This window comes from Ranitomeya imitator, unplaced genomic scaffold (assembly GCF_032444005.1).
Source record: "Ranitomeya imitator isolate aRanImi1 unplaced genomic scaffold, aRanImi1.pri SCAFFOLD_1570, whole genome shotgun sequence".
In the NCBI taxonomy this organism is placed as follows: Eukaryota; Metazoa; Chordata; class Amphibia; order Anura; family Dendrobatidae; genus Ranitomeya; species Ranitomeya imitator.
In genome coordinates this window covers 1-24,868 of record NW_027194167.1, presented here as the reverse complement: position 1 = coordinate 24,868, position 24,868 = coordinate 1, and the positions used below count along the sequence as shown (strand labels likewise).

The window sequence follows — 24,868 nt, the reverse complement described above, 5'->3', positions numbered from 1 at the left end:
GGACAGTGAAAAAAACTTGCATAGTTTGAAGAAAAAAGTTGCGATGTAGCACAATCCCAAAAGAGAACCATTGACCTTTTATGGCTTTGTTTGTTTATAGAAACTGCTGAGAGGTCGTGAAGGCCTTCTGGTCCTTTGGCACAAGTTGATCCAGGATTCAGGTTTTGACCAGTAATTTTTGAGCCAAAACGCGTTTGCTTTTGACAGAAGCTACACCAACCAGCACAATACCAATGTTTACCTTGGCATTGCTTTTGTATTGCGGGACTAACCCTACTAAGTTTCAAACAATAACTGATGAGCAGCAAATGGTTTAGATGAAGTGTTGAAAAAGCTAAGAACGCTTCTCTTCGTTTTTTTCTCCTTTTTGTGGTTGCTAAACTGTAAGAAAAGAGTAGAGCATGAGCTTGAACACAAAACATTAAAAGAGAATAAACGCAACAACCAATGGTGAAAAAGCAAGCCATGCGTTGGCCGGGAATCGAACCGGGTCAACTGCTTGGAAGGCAGCTATGCTCACCACTATACCACCAACGCTTACGTAAGCGCGCATTTTTTTTTTACATTTTCTGCAATAACAGTAAACGTTCTAGCAAATCCTTTCTAAGTACATGGAGAATCAAACTGGGGGAGAGTGAAAAAAGTTGTGATGTAGCACAATCCCAAGGAGAACCATTGACCTTTTATGGTTTGTTTATAGAAAATTTTGAGACGTCGTAAAGGCCTTCTGGTCCTTTAGCGGCACGAGTTGAACTGGGATTCAGGGTTTTAACCAGTGTTTTTTTGAGCCAAAAGGGTTTGCTGTAGACAGGGGCATTTAGATGAAATGTAATGATGAAGAGTATAAAACACAACCGTTTAGCAGAGGATGGTTTTCGATCCATCGACCTCTGGGTTATGGGCCCAGCACGCTTCCGCTGCGCCACTCTGCTTATGGTGGAGGATGCTCAGAGTTGAAGTCTAATTACTGCCTGCCTTCTGGTCTATGTCATGTAATTTATCAGCCATTTCTTATCTGTTGGCAACTAAATTATTCTTGGTGCTTTGCAAATGTTTGTTTGTTTTTGTTGAAAATCATGTCTCTGTGGCGCAATCGGTTAGCGCGTTCGGCTGTTAACCGAAAGGTTGGTGGTTCGAGTCCACCCAGGGACGTTGCACCCTTTTGCTTCAGTAGTAAGCTACAGTTGAAGAAGTTTTTGCATTTGTGCTAAGCATCTCCCTCAAGTAAAAGCCATTTTGCTGACGATGTTTTGAATTCACGAGATAAACTGGAGAAAAACCTTCTGGATGAGATAGGATAAACAAAACTTCCTTCGAGCCGGAATTGAACCAGCGACCTAAGGATTGCTAATTTAGAGCTACAGTCCTCCGCTCTACCAGCTGAGCTATCGAAGGATTGTTGAAAGCCCACTAGGTTTGGCCATGGGTGCCACGAGCAGGTGGTAAAAATGATTCATTCAACCCAGCGAAAAAGGAATTCAGCAGTAGTATTGGAGAATGCGGGCATCGATCCCGCTACCTCTCGCATGCTAAGCGAGCGCTCTACCACTTGAGCTAATCCCCCAAACCTGGCAAACATATCGTCAGTTTCACGTCACACCAGGTCACAATTTTCATATACAATCACACATGCCATTGCAAGCTTTTTTTTTTTTTTTTTTTTTTAAGTGTGGATTCCATTTTTGCATACTGGAAGAACATTTAAGGAGTCTACAACGTGATTGGTGCCCTACAAATACAGTTGGGCAACTTTCTAGCAACCCCTTTCTATGTACATGGAGAATCAAATTGGGGACAGTGAAAAAAACTTGCATAGTTTGAAGAAAAAAGTTGCGATGTAGCACAATCCCAAAAGAGAACCATTGACCTTTTATGGCTTTGTTTGTTTATAGAAACTGCTGAGAGGTCGTGAAGGCCTTCTGGTCCTTTGGCACAAGTTGATCCAGGATTCAGGGTTTTGACCAGTAATTTTTGAGCCAAAACGCGTTTGCTTTTGACAGAAGCTACACCAACCAGCACAATACCAATGTTTACCTTGGCATTGCTTTTGTATTGCGGACTAACCCTACTAAGTTTCAAACAATAACTGATGAGCAGCAAATGGTTTAGATGAAGTGTTGAAAAAGCTAAGAACGCTTCTCTTCGTTTTTTTCTCCTTTTTGTGGTTGCTAAACTGTAAGAAAAGAGTAGAGCATGAGCTTGAACACAAAACATTAAAAGAGAATAAACGCAACACCAATGGTGAAAAAGCAAGCCATGCGTTGGCCGGGAATCGAACCCGGGTCAACTGCTTGGAAGGCAGCTATGCTCACCACTATACCACCAACGCTTACGTAAGCGCGCATTTTTTTTTTACATTTTCTGCAATAACAGTAAACGTTCTAGCAAATCCTTTCTAAGTACATGGAGAATCAAACTGGGGGAGAGTGAAAAAAGTTGTGATGTAGCACAATCCCAAGGAGAACCATTGACCTTTTATGGTTTGTTTATAGAAAATTTTGAGACGTCGTAAAGGCCTTCTGGTCCTTTAGCGGCACGAGTTGAACTGGGATTCAGGGTTTTAACCAGTGTTTTTTTGAGCCAAAAGGGTTTGCTGTAGACAGGGGCATTTAGATGAAATGTAATGATGAAGAGTATAAAACACAACCGTTTAGCAGAGGATGGTTTCGATCCATCGACCTCTGGGTTATGGGCCCAGCACGCTTCCGCTGCGCCACTCTGCTTATGGTGGAGGATGCTCAGAGTTGAAGTCTAATTACTGCCTGCCTTCTGGTCTATGTCATGTAATTTATCAGCCATTTCTTATCTGTTGGCAACTAAATTATTCTTGGTGCTTTGCAAATGTTTGTTTGTTTTTGTTGAAAATCATGTCTCTGTGGCGCAATCGGTTAGCGCGTTCGGCTGTTAACCGAAAGGTTGGTGGTTCGAGTCCACCCAGGGACGTTGCACCCTTTTGCTTCAGTAGTAAGCTACAGTTGAAGAAGTTTTTGCATTTGTGCTAAGCATCTCCCTCAAGTAAAAGCCATTTTGCTGACGATGTTTTGAATTCACGAGATAAACTGGAGAAAAACCTTCTGGATGAGATAGGATAAACAAAACTTCCTTCGAGCCGGAATTGAACCAGCGACCTAAGGATTGCTAATTTAGAGCTACAGTCCTCCGCTCTACCAGCTGAGCTATCGAAGGATTGTTGAAAGCCCACTAGGTTTGGCCATGGGTGCCACGAGCAGGTGGTAAAAATGATTCATTCAACCCAGCGAAAAAGGAATTCAGCAGTAGTATTGGAGAATGCGGGCATCGATCCCGCTACCTCTCGCATGCTAAGCGAGCGCTCTACCACTTGAGCTAATCCCCCAAACCTGGCAAACATATCGTCAGTTTCACGTCACACCAGGTCACAATTTTCATATACAATCACACATGCCATTGCAAGCTTTTTTTTTTTTTTTTTTTAAGTGTGGATTCCATTTTTGCATACTGGAAGAACATTTAAGGAGTCTACAACGTGATTGGTGCCCTACAAATACAGTTGGGCAACTTTCTAGCAACCCCTTTCTATGTACATGGAGAATCAAATTGGGGACAGTGAAAAAAACTTGCATAGTTTGAAGAAAAAAGTTGCGATGTAGCACAATCCCAAAAGAGAACCATTGACCTTTTATGGCTTTGTTTGTTTATAGAAACTGCTGAGAGGTCGTGAAGGCCTTCTGGTCCTTTGGCACAAGTTGATCCAGGATTCAGGGTTTTGACCAGTAATTTTTGAGCCAAAACGCGTTTGCTTTTGACAGAAGCTACACCAACCAGCACAATACCAATGTTTACCTTGGCATTGCTTTTGTATTGCGGACTAACCCTACTAAGTTTCAAACAATAACTGATGAGCAGCAAATGGTTTAGATGAAGTGTTGAAAAAGCTAAGAACGCTTCTCTTCTTCGTTTTTTTCTCCTTTTTGTGGTTGCTAAACTGTAAGAAAAGAGTAGAGCATGAGCTTGAACACAAAACATTAAAAGAGAATAAACGCAACACCAATGGTGAAAAAGCAAGCCATGCGTTGGCCGGGAATCGAACCCGGGTCAACTGCTTGGAAGGCAGCTATGCTCACCACTATACCACCAACGCTTACGTAAGCGCGCATTTTTTTTTTACATTTTCTGCAATAACAGTAAACGTTCTAGCAAATCCTTTCTAAGTACATGGAGAATCAAACTGGGGGAGAGTGAAAAAAGTTGTGATGTAGCACAATCCCAAGGAGAACCATTGACCTTTTATGGTTTGTTTATAGAAAATTTTGAGACGTCGTAAAGGCCTTCTGGTCCTTTAGCGGCACGAGTTGAACTGGGATTCAGGGTTTTAACCAGTGTTTTTTTGAGCCAAAAGGGTTTGCTGTAGACAGGGGCATTTAGATGAAATGTAATGATGAAGAGTATAAAACACAACCGTTTAGCAGAGGATGGTTTCGATCCATCGACCTCTGGGTTATGGGCCCAGCACGCTTCCGCTGCGCCACTCTGCTTATGGTGGAGGATGCTCAGAGTTGAAGTCTAATTACTGCCTGCCTTCTGGTCTATGTCATGTAATTTATCAGCCATTTCTTATCTGTTGGCAACTAAATTATTCTTGGTGCTTTGCAAATGTTTGTTTGTTTTTGTTGAAAATCATGTCTCTGTGGCGCAATCGGTTAGCGCGTTCGGCTGTTAACCGAAAGGTTGGTGGTTCGAGTCCACCCAGGGACGTTGCACCCTTTTGCTTCAGTAGTAAGCTACAGTTGAAGAAGTTTTTGCATTTGTGCTAAGCATCTCCCTCAAGTAAAAGCCATTTTGCTGACGATGTTTTGAATTCACGAGATAAACTGGAGAAAAACCTTCTGGATGAGATAGGATAAACAAAACTTCCTTCGAGCCGGAATTGAACCAGCGACCTAAGGATTGCTAATTTAGAGCTACAGTCCTCCGCTCTACCAGCTGAGCTATCGAAGGATTGTTGAAAGCCCACTAGGTTTGGCCATGGGTGCCACGAGCAGGTGGTAAAAATGATTCATTCAACCCAGCGAAAAAGGAATTCAGCAGTAGTATTGGAGAATGCGGGCATCGATCCCGCTACCTCTCGCATGCTAAGCGAGCGCTCTACCACTTGAGCTAATCCCCCAAACCTGGCAAACATATCGTCAGTTTCACGTCACACCAGGTCACAATTTTCATATACAATCACACATGCCATTGCAAGCTTTTTTTTTTTTTTTTTTTAAGTGTGGATTCCATTTTTGCATACTGGAAGAACATTTAAGGAGTCTACAACGTGATTGGTGCCCTACAAATACAGTTGGGCAACTTTCTAGCAACCCCTTTCTATGTACATGGAGAATCAAATTGGGGACAGTGAAAAAAACTTGCATAGTTTGAAGAAAAAAGTTGCGATGTAGCACAATCCCAAAAGAGAACCATTGACCTTTTATGGCTTTGTTTGTTTATAGAAACTGCTGAGAGGTCGTGAAGGCCTTCTGGTCCTTTGGCACAAGTTGATCCAGGATTCAGGGTTTTGACCAGTAATTTTTGAGCCAAAACGCGTTTGCTTTTGACAGAAGCTACACCAACCAGCACAATACCAATGTTTACCTTGGCATTGCTTTTGTATTGCGGACTAACCCTACTAAGTTTCAAACAATAACTGATGAGCAGCAAATGGTTTAGATGAAGTGTTGAAAAAGCTAAGAACGCTTCTCTTCGTTTTTTTCTCCTTTTTGTGGTTGCTAAACTGTAAGAAAAGAGTAGAGCATGAGCTTGAACACAAAACATTAAAAGAGAATAAACGCAACACCAATGGTGAAAAAGCAAGCCATGCGTTGGCCGGGAATCGAACCCGGGTCAACTGCTTGGAAGGCAGCTATGCTCACCACTATACCACCAACGCTTACGTAAGCGCGCATTTTTTTTTTACATTTTCTGCAATAACAGTAAACGTTCTAGCAAATCCTTTCTAAGTACATGGAGAATCAAACTGGGGGAGAGTGAAAAAAGTTGTGATGTAGCACAATCCCAAGGAGAACCATTGACCTTTTATGGTTTGTTTATAGAAAATTTTGAGACGTCGTAAAGGCCTTCTGGTCCTTTAGCGGCACGAGTTGAACTGGGATTCAGGGTTTTAACCAGTGTTTTTTTGAGCCAAAAGGGTTTGCTGTAGACAGGGGCATTTAGATGAAATGTAATGATGAAGAGTATAAAACACAACCGTTTAGCAGAGGATGGTTTCGATCCATCGACCTCTGGGTTATGGGCCCAGCACGCTTCCGCTGCGCCACTCTGCTTATGGTGGAGGATGCTCAGAGTTGAAGTCTAATTACTGCCTGCCTTCTGGTCTATGTCATGTAATTTATCAGCCATTTCTTATCTGTTGGCAACTAAATTATTCTTGGTGCTTTGCAAATGTTTGTTTGTTTTTGTTGAAAATCATGTCTCTGTGGCGCAATCGGTTAGCGCGTTCGGCTGTTAACCGAAAGGTTGGTGGTTCGAGTCCACCCAGGGACGTTGCACCCTTTTGCTTCAGTAGTAAGCTACAGTTGAAGAAGTTTTTGCATTTGTGCTAAGCATCTCCCTCAAGTAAAAGCCATTTTGCTGACGATGTTTTGAATTCACGAGATAAACTGGAGAAAAACCTTCTGGATGAGATAGGATAAACAAAACTTCCTTCGAGCCGGAATTGAACCAGCGACCTAAGGATTGCTAATTTAGAGCTACAGTCCTCCGCTCTACCAGCTGAGCTATCGAAGGATTGTTGAAAGCCCACTAGGTTTGGCCATGGGTGCCACGAGCAGGTGGTAAAAATGATTCATTCAACCCAGCGAAAAAGGAATTCAGCAGTAGTATTGGAGAATGCGGGCATCGATCCCGCTACCTCTCGCATGCTAAGCGAGCGCTCTACCACTTGAGCTAATCCCCCAAACCTGGCAAACATATCGTCAGTTTCACGTCACACACCAGGTCACAATTTTCATATACAATCACACATGCCATTGCAAGCTTTTTTTTTTTTTTTTTTTTTAAGTGTGGATTCCATTTTTGCATACTGGAAGAACATTTAAGGAGTCTACAACGTGATTGGTGCCCTACAAATACAGTTGGGCAACTTTCTAGCAACCCCTTTCTATGTACATGGAGAATCAAATTGGGGACAGTGAAAAAAACTTGCATAGTTTGAAGAAAAAAGTTGCGATGTAGCACAATCCCAAAAGAGAACCATTGACCTTTTATGGCTTTGTTTGTTTATAGAAACTGCTGAGAGGTCGTGAAGGCCTTCTGGTCCTTTGGCACAAGTTGATCCAGGATTCAGGGTTTTGACCAGTAATTTTTGAGCCAAAACGCGTTTGCTTTTGACAGAAGCTACACCAACCAGCACAATACCAATGTTTACCTTGGCATTGCTTTTGTATTGCGGACTAACCCTACTAAGTTTCAAACAATAACTGATGAGCAGCAAATGGTTTAGATGAAGTGTTGAAAAAGCTAAGAACGCTTCTCTTCGTTTTTTTCTCCTTTTTGTGGTTGCTAAACTGTAAGAAAAGAGTAGAGCATGAGCTTGAACACAAAACATTAAAAGAGAATAAACGCAACACCAATGGTGAAAAAGCAAGCCATGCGTTGGCCGGGAATCGAACCCGGGTCAACTGCTTGGAAGGCAGCTATGCTCACCACTATACCACCAACGCTTACGTAAGCGCGCATTTTTTTTTTACATTTTCTGCAATAACAGTAAACGTTCTAGCAAATCCTTTCTAAGTACATGGAGAATCAAACTGGGGGAGAGTGAAAAAAGTTGTGATGTAGCACAATCCCAAGGAGAACCATTGACCTTTTATGGTTTGTTTATAGAAAATTTTGAGACGTCGTAAAGGCCTTCTGGTCCTTTAGCGGCACGAGTTGAACTGGGATTCAGGGTTTTAACCAGTGTTTTTTTGAGCCAAAAGGGTTTGCTGTAGACAGGGGCATTTAGATGAAATGTAATGATGAAGAGTATAAAACACAACCGTTTAGCAGAGGATGGTTTCGATCCATCGACCTCTGGGTTATGGGCCCAGCACGCTTCCGCTGCGCCACTCTGCTTATGGTGGAGGATGCTCAGAGTTGAAGTCTAATTACTGCCTGCCTTCTGGTCTATGTCATGTAATTTATCAGCCATTTCTTATCTGTTGGCAACTAAATTATTCTTGGTGCTTTGCAAATGTTTGTTTGTTTTTGTTGAAAATCATGTCTCTGTGGCGCAATCGGTTAGCGCGTTCGGCTGTTAACCGAAAGGTTGGTGGTTCGAGTCCACCCAGGGACGTTGCACCCTTTTGCTTCAGTAGTAAGCTACAGTTGAAGAAGTTTTTGCATTTGTGCTAAGCATCTCCCTCAAGTAAAAGCCATTTTGCTGACGATGTTTTGAATTCACGAGATAAACTGGAGAAAAACCTTCTGGATGAGATAGGATAAACAAAACTTCCTTCGAGCCGGAATTGAACCAGCGACCTAAGGATTGCTAATTTAGAGCTACAGTCCTCCGCTCTACCAGCTGAGCTATCGAAGGATTGTTGAAAGCCCACTAGGTTTGGCCATGGGTGCCACGAGCAGGTGGTAAAAATGATTCATTCAACCCAGCGAAAAAGGAATTCAGCAGTAGTATTGGAGAATGCGGGCATCGATCCCGCTACCTCTCGCATGCTAAGCGAGCGCTCTACCACTTGAGCTAATCCCCCAAACCTGGCAAACATATCGTCAGTTTCACGTCACACCAGGTCACAATTTTCATATACAATCACACATGCCATTGCAAGCTTTTTTTTTTTTTTTTTTTTAAGTGTGGATTCCATTTTTGCATACTGGAAGAACATTTAAGGAGTCTACAACGTGATTGGTGCCCTACAAATACAGTTGGGCAACTTTCTAGCAACCCCTTTCTATGTACATGGAGAATCAAATTGGGGACAGTGAAAAAAACTTGCATAGTTTGAAGAAAAAAGTTGCGATGTAGCACAATCCCAAAAGAGAACCATTGACCTTTTATGGCTTTGTTTGTTTATAGAAACTGCTGAGAGGTCGTGAAGGCCTTCTGGTCCTTTGGCACAAGTTGATCCAGGATTCAGGGTTTTGACCAGTAATTTTTGAGCCAAAACGCGTTTGCTTTTGACAGAAGCTACACCAACCAGCACAATACCAATGTTTACCTTGGCATTGCTTTTGTATTGCGGACTAACCCTACTAAGTTTCAAACAATAACTGATGAGCAGCAAATGGTTTAGATGAAGTGTTGAAAAAGCTAAGAACGCTTCTCTTCGTTTTTTTCTCCTTTTTGTGGTTGCTAAACTGTAAGAAAAGAGTAGAGCATGAGCTTGAACACAAAACATTAAAAGAGAATAAACGCAACACCAATGGTGAAAAAGCAAGCCATGCGTTGGCCGGGAATCGAACCCGGGTCAACTGCTTGGAAGGCAGCTATGCTCACCACTATACCACCAACGCTTACGTAAGCGCGCATTTTTTTTTTACATTTTCTGCAATAACAGTAAACGTTCTAGCAAATCCTTTCTAAGTACATGGAGAATCAAACTGGGGGAGAGTGAAAAAAGTTGTGATGTAGCACAATCCCAAGGAGAACCATTGACCTTTTATGGTTTGTTTATAGAAAATTTTGAGACGTCGTAAAGGCCTTCTGGTCCTTTAGCGGCACGAGTTGAACTGGGATTCAGGGTTTTAACCAGTGTTTTTTTGAGCCAAAAGGGTTTGCTGTAGACAGGGGCATTTAGATGAAATGTAATGATGAAGAGTATAAAACACAACCGTTTAGCAGAGGATGGTTTCGATCCATCGACCTCTGGGTTATGGGCCCAGCACGCTTCCGCTGCGCCACTCTGCTTATGGTGGAGGATGCTCAGAGTTGAAGTCTAATTACTGCCTGCCTTCTGGTCTATGTCATGTAATTTATCAGCCATTTCTTATCTGTTGGCAACTAAATTATTCTTGGTGCTTTGCAAATGTTTGTTTGTTTTTGTTGAAAATCATGTCTCTGTGGCGCAATCGGTTAGTGCGTTTGGCTGTTAACCGAAAGGTTGGTGGTTCGAGTCCACCCAGGGACGTTGCACCCTTTTGCTTCAGTAGTAAGCTACAGTTGAAGAAGTTTTTGCATTTGTGCTAAGCATCTCCCTCAAGTAAAAGCCATTTTGCTGACGATGTTTTGAATTCACGAGACAAACTGGAGAAAAACCTTCTGGATGAGATAGGATAAACAAAACTTCCTTCGAGCCGGAATTGAACCAGCGACCTAAGGATTGCTAATTTAGAGCTACAGTCCTCCGCTCTACCAGCTGAGCTATCGAAGGATTGTTGAAAGCCCACTAGGTTTGGCCATGGGTGCCACGAGCAGGTGGTAAAAATGATTCATTCAACCCAGCGAAAAAGGAATTCAGCAGTAGTATTGGAGAATGCGGGCATCGATCCCGCTACCTCTCGCATGCTAAGCGAGCGCTCTACCACTTGAGCTAATCCCCCAAACCTGGCAAACATATCGTCAGTTTCACGTCACACCAGGTCACAATTTTCATATACAATCACACATGCCATTGCAAGCTTTTTTTTTTTTTTTTTTTAAGTGTGGATTCCATTTTTGCATACTGGAAGAACATTTAAGGAGTCTACAACGTGATTGGTGCCCTACAAATACAGTTGGGCAACTTTCTAGCAACCCCTTTCTATGTACATGGAGAATCAAATTGGGGACAGTGAAAAAAACTTGCATAGTTTGAAGAAAAAAGTTGCGATGTAGCACAATCCCAAAAGAGAACCATTGACCTTTTATGGCTTTGTTTGTTTATAGAAACTGCTGAGAGGTCGTGAAGGCCTTCTGGTCCTTTGGCACAAGTTGATCCAGGATTCAGGGTTTTGACCAGTAATTTTTGAGCCAAAACGCGTTTGCTTTTGACAGAAGCTACACCAACCAGCACAATACCAATGTTTACCTTGGCATTGCTTTTGTATTGCGGACTAACCCTACTAAGTTTCAAACAATAACTGATGAGCAGCAAATGGTTTAGATGAAGTGTTGAAAAAGCTAAGAACGCTTCTCTTCGTTTTTTTCTCCTTTTTGTGGTTGCTAAACTGTAAGAAAAGAGTAGAGCATGAGCTTGAACACAAAACATTAAAAGAGAATAAACGCAACACCAATGGTGAAAAAGCAAGCCATGCGTTGGCCGGGAATCGAACCCGGGTCAACTGCTTGGAAGGCAGCTATGCTCACCACTATACCACCAACGCTTACGTAAGCGCGCATTTTTTTTTTACATTTTCTGCAATAACAGTAAACGTTCTAGCAAATCCTTTCTAAGTACATGGAGAATCAAACTGGGGGAGAGTGAAAAAAGTTGTGATGTAGCACAATCCCAAGGAGAACCATTGACCTTTTATGGTTTGTTTATAGAAAATTTTGAGACGTCGTAAAGGCCTTCTGGTCCTTTAGCGGCACGAGTTGAACTGGGATTCAGGGTTTTAACCAGTGTTTTTTTGAGCCAAAAGGGTTTGCTGTAGACAGGGGCATTTAGATGAAATGTAATGATGAAGAGTATAAAACACAACCGTTTAGCAGAGGATGGTTTCGATCCATCGACCTCTGGGTTATGGGCCCAGCACGCTTCCGCTGCGCCACTCTGCTTATGGTGGAGGATGCTCAGAGTTGAAGTCTAATTACTGCCTGCCTTCTGGTCTATGTCATGTAATTTATCAGCCATTTCTTATCTGTTGGCAACTAAATTATTCTTGGTGCTTTGCAAATGTTTGTTTGTTTTTGTTGAAAATCATGTCTCTGTGGCGCAATCGGTTAGTGCGTTTGGCTGTTAACCGAAAGGTTGGTGGTTCGAGTCCACCCAGGGACGTTGCACCCCTTTTGCTTCAGTAGTAAGCTACAGTTGAAGAAGTTTTTGCATTTGTGCTAAGCATCTCCCTCAAGTAAAAGCGTAAGCTACAGTTGAAGAAGTTTTTGCATTTGTGCTAAGCATCTCCCTCAAGTAAAAGCCATTTTGCTGACGATGTTTTGAATTCACGAGATAAACTGGAGAAAAACCTTCTGGATGAGATAGGATAAACAAAACTTCCTTCGAGCCGGAATTGAACCAGCGACCTAAGGATTGCTAATTTAGAGCTACAGTCCTCCGCTCTACCAGCTGAGCTATCGAAGGATTGTTGAAAGCCCACTAAGGTTTGGCCATGGGTGCCACGAGCAGGTGGTAAAAATGATTCATTCAACCCAGCGAAAAAGGAATTCAGCGGTAGTATTGGAGAATGCGGGCATCGATCCCGCTACCTCTCGCATGCTAAGCGAGCGCTCTACCACTTGAGCTAATCCCCCAAACCTGGCAAACATATCGTCAGTTTTCACGTCACACCAGGTCACAATTTTCATATACAATCACACATGCCATTGCAAGCTTTTTTTTTTTTTTTTTTTTTTTTTTTTTTAAGTGTGGATTCCATTTTTGCATACTGGAAGAACATTTAAGGAGTCTACAACGTGATTGGTGCCCTACAAATACAGTTGGGCAACTTTCTAGCAACCCCTTTCTATGTACATGGAGAATCAAATTGGGGACAGTGAAAAAAACTTGCATAGTTTGAAGAAAAAAAGTTGCGATGTAGCCACATCCCAAAAGAGAACCATTGACCTTTTATGGCTTTGTTTGTTTATAGAAACTGCTGAGAGGTCGTGAAGGCCTTCTGGTCCTTTGGCACAAGTTGATCCAGGATTCAGGGTTTTTGACCAGTAATTTTTGAGCCAAAACGCGTTTGCTTTTGACAGAAGCTACACCAACCAGCACAATACCAATGTTTACCTTGGCATTGCTTTTGTACTTGCGGACTAACCCTACTAAGTTTCAAACAATAACTGATGAGCAGCAAATGGTTTAGATGAAGTGTTGAAAAAGCTAAGAACGCTTCTCTTCGTTTTTTTCTCCTTTTTGTGGTTGCTAAACTGTAAGAAAAGAGTAGAGCATGAGCTTGAACACAAACATTAAAAGAGAATAAACGCAACACCAATGGTGAAAAAGCAAGCCATGCGTTGGCCGGGAATCGAACCCGGGTCAACTGCTTGGAAGGCAGCTATGCTCACCACTATACCACCAACGCTTACGTAAGCGCGCATTTTTTTTTTACATTTTCTGCAATAACAGTAAACGTTCTAGCAAATCCTTTCTAAGTACATGGAGAATCAAACTGGGGGAGAGTGAAAAAAGTTGTGATGTAGCACAATCCCAAGGAGAACCATTGACCTTTTATGGTTTGTTTATAGAAAATTTTGAGACGTCGTAAAGGCCTTCTGGTCCTTTAGCGGCACGAGTTGAACTGGGATTCAGGGTTTTAACCAGTGTTTTTTTTGAGCCAAAAGGGTTTGCTGTAGACAGGGGCATTTAGATGAAATGTAATGATGAAGAGTATAAAACACAACCGTTTAGCAGAGGATGGTTTCGATCCATCGACCTCTGGGTTATGGGCCCAGCACGCTTCCGCTGCGCCACTCTGCTTATGGTGGAGGATGCTCAGAGTTGAAGTCTAATTACTGCCTGCCTTCTGGTCTATGTCATGTAATTTATCAGCCATTTCTTATCTGTTGGCAACTAAATTATTCTTGGTGCTTTGCAAATTCGGCTGTTAACCGAAAGGTTGGTGGTTCGAGTCCACCCAGGGACGTTGCACCCTTTTGCTTCAGTAGTAAGCTACAGTTGAAGAAGTTTTTGCATTTGTGCTAAGCATCTCCCTCAAGTAAAAGCCATTTTGCTGACGATGTTTTGAATTCACGAGATAAACTGGAGAAAAACCTTCTGGATGAGATAGGATAAACAAAACTTCCTTCGAGCCGGAATTGAACCAGCGACCTAAGGATTGCTAATTTAGAGCTACAGTCCTCCGCTCTACCAGCTGAGCTATCGAAGGATTGTTGAAAGCCCACTAGGTTTGGCCATGGGTGCCACGAGCAGGTGGTAAAAATGATTCATTCAACCCAGCGAAAAAGGAATTCAGCAGTAGTATTGGAGAATGCGGGCATCGATCCCGCTACCTCTCGCATGCTAAGCGAGCGCTCTACCACTTGAGCTAATCCCCCAAACCTGGCAAACATATCGTCAGTTTCACGTCACACCAGGTCACAATTTTCATATACAATCACACATGCCATTGCAAGCTTTTTTTTTTTTTTTTTTTTAAGTGTGGATTCCATTTTTGCATACTGGAAGAACATTTAAGGAGTCTACAACGTGATTGGTGCCCTACAAATACAGTTGGGCAACTTTCTAGCAACCCCTTTCTATGTACATGGAGAATCAAATTGGGGACAGTGAAAAAAACTTGCATAGTTTGAAGAAAAAAGTTGCGATGTAGCACAATCCCAAAAGAGAACCATTGACCTTTTATGGCTTTGTTTGTTTATAGAAACTGCTGAGAGGTCGTGAAGGCCTTCTGGTCCTTTGGCACAAGTTGATCCAGGATTCAGGGTTTTGACCAGTAATTTTTGAGCCAAAACGCGTTTGCTTTTGACAGAAGCTACACCAACCAGCACAATACCAATGTTTACCTTGGCATTGCTTTTGTATTGCGGACTAACCCTACTAAGTTTCAAACAATAACTGATGAGCAGCAAATGGTTTAGATGAAGTGTTGAAAAAGCTAAGAACGCTTCTCTTCGTTTTTTTCTCCTTTTTGTGGTTGCTAAACTGTAAGAAAAGAGTAGAGCATGAGCTTGAACACAAAACATTAAAAGAGAATAAACGCAACACCAATGGTGAAAAAGCAAGCCATGCGTTGGCCGGGAATCGAACCCGGGTCAACTGCTTGGAAGGCAGCTATGCTCACCACTATACCACCAACGCTTACGTAAGCGCGCATTTTTTTTTTACATTTTCTGCAATAACAGTAAACGTTCTAGCAAATCCTTTCTAAGTACATGGAGAATCAAACTGGGGGAGAGTGAAAAAAGTTGTGATGTAGCACAATCCCAAGGAGAACCATTGACCTTTTATGGTTTGTTTATAGAAAATTTTGAGACGTCGTAAAGGCCTTCTGGTCCTTTAGCGGCACGAGTTGAACTGGGATTCAGGGTTTTAACCAGTGTTTTTTTGAGCCAAAAGGGTTTGCTGTAGACAGGGGCATTTAGATGAAATGTAATGATGAAGAGTATAAAACACAACCGTTTAGCAGAGGATGGTTTCGATCCATCGACCTCTGGGTTATGGGCCCAGCACGCTTCCGCTGCGCCACTCTGCTTATGGTGGAGGATGCTCAGAGTTGAAGTCTAATTACTGCCTGCCTTCTGGTCTATGTCATGTAATTTATCAGCCATTTCTTATCTGTTGGCAACTAAATTATTCTTGGTGCTTTGCAAATGTTTGTTTGTTTTTGTTGAAAATCATGTCTCTGTGGCGCAATCGGTTAGCGCGTTCGGCTGTTAACCGAAAGGTTGGTGGTTCGAGTCCACCCAGGGACGTTGCACCCTTTTGCTTCAGTAGTAAGCTACAGTTGAAGAAGTTTTTGCATTTGTGCTAAGCATCTCCCTCAAGTAAAAGCCATTTTGCTGACGATGTTTTGAATTCACGAGATAAACTGGAGAAAAACCTTCTGGATGAGATAGGATAAACAAAACTTCCTTCGAGCCGGAATTGAACCAGCGACCTAAGGATTGCTAATTTAGAGCTACAGTCCTCCGCTCTACCAGCTGAGCTATCGAAGGATTGTTGAAAGCCCACTAGGTTTGGCCATGGGTGCCACGAGCAGGTGGTAAAAATGATTCATTCAACCCAGCGAAAAAGGAATTCAGCAGTAGTATTGGAGAATGCGGGCATCGATCCCGCTACCTCTCGCATGCTAAGCGAGCGCTCTACCACTTGAGCTAATCCCCCAAACCTGGCAAACATATCGTCAGTTTCACGTCACACCAGGTCACAATTTTCATATACAATCACACATGCCATTGCAAGCTTTTTTTTTTTTTTTTAAGTGTGGATTCCATTTTTGCATACTGGAAGAACATTTAAGGAGTCTACAACGTGATTGGTGCCCTACAAATACAGTTGGGCAACTTTCTAGCAACCCCTTTCTATGTACATGGAGAATCAAATTGGGGACAGTGAAAAAAACTTGCATAGTTTGAAGAAAAAAGTTGCGATGTAGCACAATCCCAAAAGAGAACCATTGACCTTTTATGGCTTTGTTTGTTTATAGAAACTGCTGAGAGGTCGTGAAGGCCTTCTGGTCCTTTGGCACAAGTTGATCCAGGATTCAGGGTTTTGACCAGTAATTTTTGAGCCAAAACGCGTTTGCTTTTGACAGAAGCTACACCAACCAGCACAATACCAATGTTTACCTTGGCATTGCTTTTGTATTGCGGACTAACCCTACTAAGTTTCAAACAATAACTGATGAGCAGCAAATGGTTTAGATGAAGTGTTGAAAAAGCTAAGAACGCTTCTCTTCGTTTTTTTCTCCTTTTTGTGGTTGCTAAACTGTAAGAAAAGAGTAGAGCATGAGCTTGAACACAAAACATTAAAAGAGAATAAACGCAACACCAATGGTGAAAAAGCAAGCCATGCGTTGGCCGGGAATCGAACCCGGGTCAACTGCTTGGAAGGCAGCTATGCTCACCACTATACCACCAACGCTTACGTAAGCGCGCATTTTTTTTTTACATTTTCTGCAATAACAGTAAACGTTCTAGCAAATCCTTTCTAAGTACATGGAGAATCAAACTGGGGGAGAGTGAAAAAAGTTGTGATGTAGCACAATCCCAAGGAGAACCATTGACCTTTTATGGTTTGTTTATAGAAAATTTTGAGACGTCGTAAAGGCCTTCTGGTCCTTTAGCGGCACGAGTTGAACTGGGATTCAGGGTTTTAACCAGTGTTTTTTTGAGCCAAAAGGGTTTGCTGTAGACAGGGGCATTTAGATGAAATGTAATGATGAAGAGTATAAAACACAACCGTTTAGCAGAGGATGGTTTCGATCCATCGACCTCTGGGTTATGGGCCCAGCACGCTTCCGCTGCGCCACTCTGCTTATGGTGGAGGATGCTCAGAGTTGAAGTCTAATTACTGCCTGCCTTCTGGTCTATGTCATGTAATTTATCAGCCATTTCTTATCTGTTGGCAACTAAATTATTCTTGGTGCTTTGCAAATGTTTGTTTGTTTTTGTTGAAAATCATGTCTCTGTGGCGCAATCGGTTAGCGCGTTCGGCTGTTAACCGAAAGGTTGGTGGTTCGAGTCCACCCAGGGACGTTGCACCCTTTTGCTTCAGTAGTAAGCTACAGTTGAAGAAGTTTTTGCATTTGTGCTAAGCATCTCCCTCAAGTAAAAGCCATTTTGCTGACGATGTTTTGAATTCACGAGATAAACTGGAGAAAAACCTTCTGGATGAGATAGGATAAACAAAACTTCCTTCGAGCCGGAATTGAACCAGCGACCTAAGGATTGCTAATTTAGAGCTACAGTCCTCCGCTCTACCAGCTGAGCTATCGAAGGATTGTTGAAAGCCCACTAGGTTTGGCCATGGGTGCCACGAGCAGGTGGTAAAAATGATTCATTCAACCCAGCGAAAAAGGAATTCAGCAGTAGTATTGGAGAATGCGGGCATCGATCCCGCTACCTCTCGCATGCTAAGCGAGCGCTCTACCACTTGAGCTAATCCCCCAAACCTGGCAAACATATCGTCAGTTTCACGTCACACCAGGTCACAATTTTCATATACAATCACACATGCCATTGCAAGCTTTTTTTTTTTTTTTTTTTTTTAAGTGTGGATTCCATTTTTGCATACTGGAAGAACATTTAAGGAGTCTACAACGTGATTGGTGCCCTACAAATACAGTTGGGCAACTTTCTAGCAACCCCTTTCTATGTACATGGAGAATCAAATTGGGGACAGTGAAAAAAACTTGCATAGTTTGAAGAAAAAAGTTGCGATGTAGCACAATCCCAAAAGAGAACCATTGACCTTTTATGGCTTTGTTTGTTTATAGAAACTGCTGAGAGGTCGTGAAGGCCTTCTGGTCCTTTGGCACAAGTTGATCCAGGATTCAGGGTTTTGACCAGTAATTTTTGAGCCAAAACGCGTTTGCTTTTGACAGAAGCTACACCAACCAGCACAATACCAATGTTTACCTTGGCATTGCTTTTGTATTGCGGACTAACCCTACTAAGTTTCAAACAATAACTGATGAGCAGCAAATGGTTTAGATGAAGTGTTGAAAAAGCTAAGAACGCTTCTCTTCGTTTTTTTCTCCTTTTTGTGGTTGCTAAACTGTAAGAAAAGAGTAGAGCATGAGCTTGAACACAAAACATTAAAAGAGAATAAACGCAACACCAATGGTGAAAAAGCAAGCCATGCGTTGGCCGGGAATCGAACCCGGGTCAACTGCTTGGAAGGCAGCTATGCTCACCACTATACCACCAACGCTTACGTAAGCGCGCATTTTTTTTTTACATTTTCTGCAATAACAGTAAACGTTCTAGCAAATCCTTTCTAAGTACATGGAGAATCAAACTGGGGGAGAGTGAAAAAAGTTGTGATGTAGCACAATCCCAAGGAGAACCATTGACCTTTTATGGTTTGTTTATAGAAAATTTTGAGACGTCGTAAAGGCCTTCTGGTCCTTTAGCGGCACGAGTTGAACTGGGATTCAGGGTTTTAACCAGTGTTTTTTTGAGCCAAAAGGGTTTGCTGTAGACAGGGGCATTTAGATGAAATGTAATGATGAAGAGTATAAAACACAACCGTTTAGCAGAGGATGGTTTCGATCCATCGACCTCTGGGTTATGGGCCCAGCACGCTTCCGCTGCGCCACTCTGCTTATGGTGGAGGATGCTCAGAGTTGAAGTCTAATTACTGCCTGCCTTCTGGTCTATGTCATGTAATTTATCAGCCATTTCTTATCTGTTGGCAACTAAATTATTCTTGGTGCTTTGCAAATGTTTGTTTGTTTTTGTTGAAAATCATGTCTCTGTGGCGCAATCGGTTAGCGCGTTTGGCTGTTAACCGAAAGGTTGGTGGTTCGAGTCCACCCAGGGACGTTGCACTCCCTTTTGCTTCAGTAGTAAGCTACAGTTGAAGAAGTTTTTGCATTTGTGCTAAGCATCTCCCTCAAGTAAAAGCCATTTTGCTGACGATGTTTTGAATTCACGAGATAAACTGGAGAAAAACCTTCTGGATGAGATAGGATAAACAAAACTTCCTTCGAGCCGGAATTGAACCAGCGACCTAAGGATTGCTAATTTAGAGCTACAGTCCTCCGCTCTACCAGCTGAGCTATCGAAGGATTGTTGAAAGCCCACTAGGTTTGGCCATGGGTGCCACGAGCAGGTGGTAAAAATGATTCATTCAACCCAGCGAAAAAGGAATTCAGCAGTAGTATTGGAGAATGCGGGCATCGATCCCGCTACCTCTCGCATGCTAAGCGAGCGCTCTACCACTTGAGCTAATCCCCCAAACCTGGCAAACATATCGTCAGTTTCACGTCACACCAGGTCACAATTTTCATATACAATCACACATGCCATTGCAAGCTTTTTTTTTTTTTTTTTTTTTTTTTTTTTAAGTGTGGATTCCATTTTTGCATACTGGAAGAACATTTAAGGAGTCTACAACGTGATTGGTGCCCTACAAATACAGTTGGGCAACTTTCTAGCAACCCCTTTCTATGTACATGGAGAATCAAATTGGGGACAGTGAAAAAAACTTGCATAGTTTGAAGAAAAAAGTTGCGATGTAGCACAATCCCAAAAGAGAACCATTGACCTTTTATGGCTTTGTTTGTTTATAGAAACTGCTGAGAGGTCGTGAAGGCCTTCTGGTCCTTTGGCACAAGTTGATCCAGGATTCAGGGTTTTGACCAGTAATTTTTGAGCCAAAACGCGTTTGCTTTTGACAGAAGCTACACCAACCAGCACAATACCAATGTTTACCTTGGCATTGCTTTTGTATTGCGGACTAACCCTACTAAGTTTCAAACAATAACTGATGAGCAGCAAATGGTTTAGATGAAGTGTTGAAAAAGCTAAGAACGCTTCTCTTCGTTTTTTTCTCCTTTTTGTGGTTGCTAAACTGTAAGAAAAGAGTAGAGCATGAGCTTGAACACAAAACATTAAAAGAGAATAAACGCAACACCAATGGTGAAAAAGCAAGCCATGCGTTGGCCGGGAATCGAACCCGGGTCAACTGCTTGGAAGGCAGCTATGCTCACCACTATACCACCAACGCTTACGTAAGCGCGCATTTTTTTTTTACATTTTCTGCAATAACAGTAAACGTTCTAGCAAATCCTTTCTAAGTACATGGAGAATCAAACTGGGGGAGAGTGAAAAAAGTTGTGATGTAGCACAATCCCAAGGAGAACCATTGACCTTTTATGGTTTGTTTATAGAAAATTTTGAGACGTCGTAAAGGCCTTCTGGTCCTTTAGCGGCACGAGTTGAACTGGGATTCAGGGTTTTAACCAGTGTTTTTTTGAGCCAAAAGGGTTTGCTGTAGACAGGGGCATTTAGATGAAATGTAATGATGAAGAGTATAAAACACAACCGTTTAGCAGAGGATGGTTTCGATCCATCGACCTCTGGGTTATGGGCCCAGCACGCTTCCGCTGCGCCACTCTGCTTATGGTGGAGGATGCTCAGAGTTGAAGTCTAATTACTGCCTGCCTTCTGGTCTATGTCATGTAATTTATCAGCCATTTCTTATCTGTTGGCAACTAAATTATTCTTGGTGCTTTGCAAATGTTTGTTTGTTTTTGTTGAAAATCATGTCTCTGTGGCGCAATCGGTTAGCGCGTTCGGCTGTTAACCGAAAGGTTGGTGGTTCGAGTCCACCCAGGGACGTTGCACCCCTTTTGCTTCAGTAGTAAGCTACAGTTGAAGAAGTTTTTGCATTTGTGCTAAGCATCTCCCTCAAGTAAAAGCCATTTTGCTGACGATGTTTTGAATTCACGAGATAAACTGGAGAAAAACCTTCTGGATGAGATAGGATAAACAAAACTTCCTTCGAGCCGGAATTGAACCAGCGACCTAAGGATTGCTAATTTAGAGCTACAGTCCTCCGCTCTACCAGCTGAGCTATCGAAGGATTGTTGAAAGCCCACTAGGTTTGGCCATGGGTGCCACGAGCAGGTGGTAAAAATGATTCATTCAACCCAGCGAAAAAGGAATTCAGCAGTAGTATTGGAGAATGCGGGCATCGATCCCGCTACCTCTCGCATGCTAAGCGAGCGCTCTACCACTTGAGCTAATCCCCCAAACCTGGCAAACATATCGTCAGTTTCACGTCACACCAGGTCACAATTTTCATATACAATCACACATGCCATTGCAAGCTTTTTTTTTTTTTTTTTTTTAAGTGTGGATTCCATTTTTGCATACTGGAAGAACATTTAAGGAGTCTACAACGTGATTGGTGCCCTACAAATACAGTTGGGCAACTTTCTAGCAACCCCTTTCTATGTACATGGAGAATCAAATTGGGGACAGTGAAAAAAACTTGCATAGTTTGAAGAAAAAAGTTGCGATGTAGCACAATCCCAAAAGAGAACCATTGACCTTTTATGGCTTTGTTTGTTTATAGAAACTGCTGAGAGGTCGTGAAGGCCTTCTGGTCCTTTGGCACAAGTTGATCCAGGATTCAGGGTTTTGACCAGTAATTTTTGAGCCAAAACGCGTTTGCTTTTGACAGAAGCTACACCAACCAGCACAATACCAATGTTTACCCTTGGCATTGCTTTTGTATTGCGGACTAACCCTACTAAGTTTCAAACAATAACTGATGAGCAGCAAATGGTTTAGATGAAGTGTTGAAAAAGCTAAGAACGCTTCTCTTCGTTTTTTTCTCCTTTTTGTGGTTGCTAAACTGTAAGAAAAGAGTAGAGCATGAGCTTGAACACAAAACATTAAAAGAGAATAAACGCAACACCAATGGTGAAAAAGCAAGCCATGCGTTGGCCGGGAATCGAACCCGGGTCAACTGCTTGGAAGGCAGCTATGCTCACCACTATACCACCAACGCTTACGTAAGCGCGCATTTTTTTTTTACATTTTCTGCAATAACAGTAAACGTTCTAGCAAATCCTTTCTAAGTACATGGAGAATCAAACTGGGGGAGAGTGAAAAAAGTTGTGATGTAGCACAATCCCAAGGAGAACCATTGACCTTTTATGGTTTGTTTATAGAAAATTTTGAGACGTCGTAAAGGCCTTCTGGTCCTTTAGCGGCACGAGTTGAACTGGGATTCAGGGTTTTAACCAGTGTTTTTTTGAGCCAAAAGGGTTTGCTGTAGACAGGGGCATTTAGATGAAATGTAATGATGAAGAGTATAAAACACAACCGTTTAGCAGAGGATGGTTTCGATCCATCGACCTCTGGGTTATGGGCCCAGCACGCTTCCGCTGCGCCACTCTGCTTATGGTGGAGGATGCTCAGAGTTGAAGTCTAATTACTGCCTGCCTTCTGGTCTATGTCATGTAATTTATCAGCCATTTCTTATCTGTTGGCAACTAAATTATTCTTGGTGCTTTGCAAATGTTTGTTTGTTTTTGTTGAAAATCATGTCTCTGTGGCGCAATCGGTTAGCGCGTTCGGCTGTTAACCGAAAGGTTGGTGGTTCGAGTCCACCCAGGGACGTTGCACCCTTTTGCTTCAGTAGTAAGCTACAGTTGAAGAAGTTTTTGCATTTGTGCTAAGCATCTCCCTCAAGTAAAAGCCATTTTGCTGACGATGTTTTGAATTCACGAGATAAACTGGAGAAAAACCTTCTGGATGAGATAGGATAAACAAAACTTCCTTCGAGCCGGAATTGAACCAGCGACCTAAGGATTGCTAATTTAGAGCTACAGTCCTCCGCTCTACCAGCTGAGCTATCGAAGGATTGTTGAAAGCCCACTAGGTTTGGCCATGGGTGCCACGAGCAGGTGGTAAAAATGATTCATTCAACCCAGCGAAAAAGGAATTCAGCAGTAGTATTGGAGAATGCGGGCATCGATCCCGCTACCTCTCGCATGCTAAGCGAGCGCTCTACCACTTGAGCTAATCCCCCAAACCTGGCAAACATATCGTCAGTTTCACGTCACACCAGGTCACAATTTTCATATACAATCACACATGCCATTGCAAGCTTTTTTTTTTTTTTTTTTTTAAGTGTGGATTCCATTTTTGCATACTGGAAGAACATTTAAGGAGTCTACAACGTGATTGGTGCCCTACAAATACAGTTGGGCAACTTTCTAGCAACCCCTTTCTATGTACATGGAGAATCAAATTGGGGACAGTGAAAAAAACTTGCATAGTTTGAAGAAAAAAGTTGCGATGTAGCACAATCCCAAAAGAGAACCATTGACCTTTTATGGCTTTGTTTGTTTATAGAAACTGCTGAGAGGTCGTGAAGGCCTTCTGGTCCTTTGGCACAAGTTGATCCAGGATTCAGGGTTTTGACCAGTAATTTTTGAGCCAAAACGCGTTTGCTTTTGACAGAAGCTACACCAACCAGCACAATACCAATGTTTACCTTGGCATTGCTTTTGTATTGCGGACTAACCCTACTAAGTTTCAAACAATAACTGATGAGCAGCAAATGGTTTAGATGAAGTGTTGAAAAAGCTAAGAACGCTTCTCTTCGTTTTTTTCTCCTTTTTGTGGTTGCTAAACTGTAAGAAAAGAGTAGAGCATGAGCTTGAACACAAAACATTAAAAGAGAATAAACGCAACACCAATGGTGAAAAAGCAAGCCATGCGTTGGCCGGGAATCGAACCCGGGTCAACTGCTTGGAAGGCAGCTATGCTCACCACTATACCACCAACGCTTACGTAAGCGCGCATTTTTTTTTTACATTTTCTGCAATAACAGTAAACGTTCTAGCAAATCCTTTCTAAGTACATGGAGAATCAAACTGGGGGAGAGTGAAAAAAGTTGTGATGTAGCACAATCCCAAGGAGAACCATTGACCTTTTATGGTTTGTTTATAGAAAATTTTGAGACGTCGTAAAGGCCTTCTGGTCCTTTAGCGGCACGAGTTGAACTGGGATTCAGGGTTTTAACCAGTGTTTTTTTGAGCCAAAAGGGTTTGCTGTAGACAGGGGCATTTAGATGAAATGTAATGATGAAGAGTATAAAACACAACCGTTTAGCAGAGGATGGTTTCGATCCATCGACCTCTGGGTTATGGGCCCAGCACGCTTCCGCTGCGCCACTCTGCTTATGGTGGAGGATGCTCAGAGTTGAAGTCTAATTACTGCCTGCCTTCTGGTCTATGTCATGTAATTTATCAGCCATTTCTTATCTGTTGGCAACTAAATTATTCTTGGTGCTTTGCAAATGTTTGTTTGTTTTTGTTGAAAATCATGTCTCTGTGGCGCAATCGGTTAGCGCGTTCGGCTGTTAACCGAAAGGTTGGTGGTTCGAGTCCACCCAGGGGACGTTGCACCCTTTTGCTTCAGTAGTAAGCTACAGTTGAAGAAGTTTTTGCATTTGTGCTAAGCATCTCCCTCAAGTAAAAGCCATTTTGCTGACGATGTTTTGAATTCACGAGATAAACTGGAGAAAAACCTTCTGGATGAGATAGGATAAACAAAACTTCCTTCGAGCCGGAATTGAACCAGCGACCTAAGGATTGCTAATTTAGAGCTACAGTCCTCCGCTCTACCAGCTGAGCTATCGAAGGATTGTTGAAAGCCCACTAGGTTTGGCCATGGGTGCCACGAGCAGGTGGTAAAAATGATTCATTCAACCCAGCGAAAAAGGAATTCAGCAGTAGTATTGGAGAATGCGGGCATCGATCCCGCTACCTCTCGCATGCTAAGCGAGCGCTCTACCACTTGAGCTAATCCCCCCAAACCTGG

The 24,868-nt window shown here is 42.4% G+C and overlaps 13 non-coding genes across 13 annotated transcripts; 9 read left to right on the top strand and 4 right to left on the bottom strand.

The window, feature by feature from the left end:
- Positions 1–1,078: 1,078 nt before the first annotated feature.
- TRNAN-GUU (transfer RNA asparagine (anticodon GUU)) lies at positions 1,079–1,152 on the top strand. The gene has a single exon. It is a non-coding gene; the product is annotated as a tRNA-Asn (tRNA).
- Positions 1,153–1,309: 157 nt separating this feature from the next.
- Positions 1,310–1,395, bottom strand: TRNAY-GUA (transfer RNA tyrosine (anticodon GUA)). The gene is given in 2 exon segments: positions 1,310–1,345; positions 1,359–1,395. It is a non-coding gene; the product is annotated as a tRNA-Tyr (tRNA).
- A 96-nt stretch (positions 1,396–1,491) lies between these two features.
- TRNAA-AGC (transfer RNA alanine (anticodon AGC)) lies at positions 1,492–1,564 on the bottom strand. The gene has a single exon. It is a non-coding gene; the product is annotated as a tRNA-Ala (tRNA).
- A 693-nt stretch (positions 1,565–2,257) lies between these two features.
- On the bottom strand, positions 2,258–2,329 carry TRNAG-UCC (transfer RNA glycine (anticodon UCC)). Its single transcript has one exon. It is a non-coding gene; the product is annotated as a tRNA-Gly (tRNA).
- Positions 2,330–2,869: 540 nt separating this feature from the next.
- On the top strand, positions 2,870–2,943 carry TRNAN-GUU (transfer RNA asparagine (anticodon GUU)). The gene has a single exon. It is a non-coding gene; the product is annotated as a tRNA-Asn (tRNA).
- Positions 2,944–3,100: 157 nt separating this feature from the next.
- Positions 3,101–3,186, bottom strand: TRNAY-GUA (transfer RNA tyrosine (anticodon GUA)). The gene is given in 2 exon segments: positions 3,101–3,136; positions 3,150–3,186. It is a non-coding gene; the product is annotated as a tRNA-Tyr (tRNA).
- Positions 3,187–4,660: 1,474 nt separating this feature from the next.
- Positions 4,661–4,734, top strand: TRNAN-GUU (transfer RNA asparagine (anticodon GUU)). Its single transcript has one exon. It is a non-coding gene; the product is annotated as a tRNA-Asn (tRNA).
- Positions 4,735–6,448: 1,714 nt separating this feature from the next.
- Positions 6,449–6,522, top strand: TRNAN-GUU (transfer RNA asparagine (anticodon GUU)). The gene has a single exon. It is a non-coding gene; the product is annotated as a tRNA-Asn (tRNA).
- A 1,718-nt stretch (positions 6,523–8,240) lies between these two features.
- TRNAN-GUU (transfer RNA asparagine (anticodon GUU)) lies at positions 8,241–8,314 on the top strand. Its single transcript has one exon. It is a non-coding gene; the product is annotated as a tRNA-Asn (tRNA).
- A 7,102-nt stretch (positions 8,315–15,416) lies between these two features.
- TRNAN-GUU (transfer RNA asparagine (anticodon GUU)) lies at positions 15,417–15,490 on the top strand. The gene has a single exon. It is a non-coding gene; the product is annotated as a tRNA-Asn (tRNA).
- A 1,711-nt stretch (positions 15,491–17,201) lies between these two features.
- On the top strand, positions 17,202–17,275 carry TRNAN-GUU (transfer RNA asparagine (anticodon GUU)). The gene has a single exon. It is a non-coding gene; the product is annotated as a tRNA-Asn (tRNA).
- Positions 17,276–20,792: 3,517 nt separating this feature from the next.
- On the top strand, positions 20,793–20,866 carry TRNAN-GUU (transfer RNA asparagine (anticodon GUU)). The gene has a single exon. It is a non-coding gene; the product is annotated as a tRNA-Asn (tRNA).
- Positions 20,867–22,583: 1,717 nt separating this feature from the next.
- On the top strand, positions 22,584–22,657 carry TRNAN-GUU (transfer RNA asparagine (anticodon GUU)). Its single transcript has one exon. It is a non-coding gene; the product is annotated as a tRNA-Asn (tRNA).
- Positions 22,658–24,868: the final 2,211 nt, after the last annotated feature.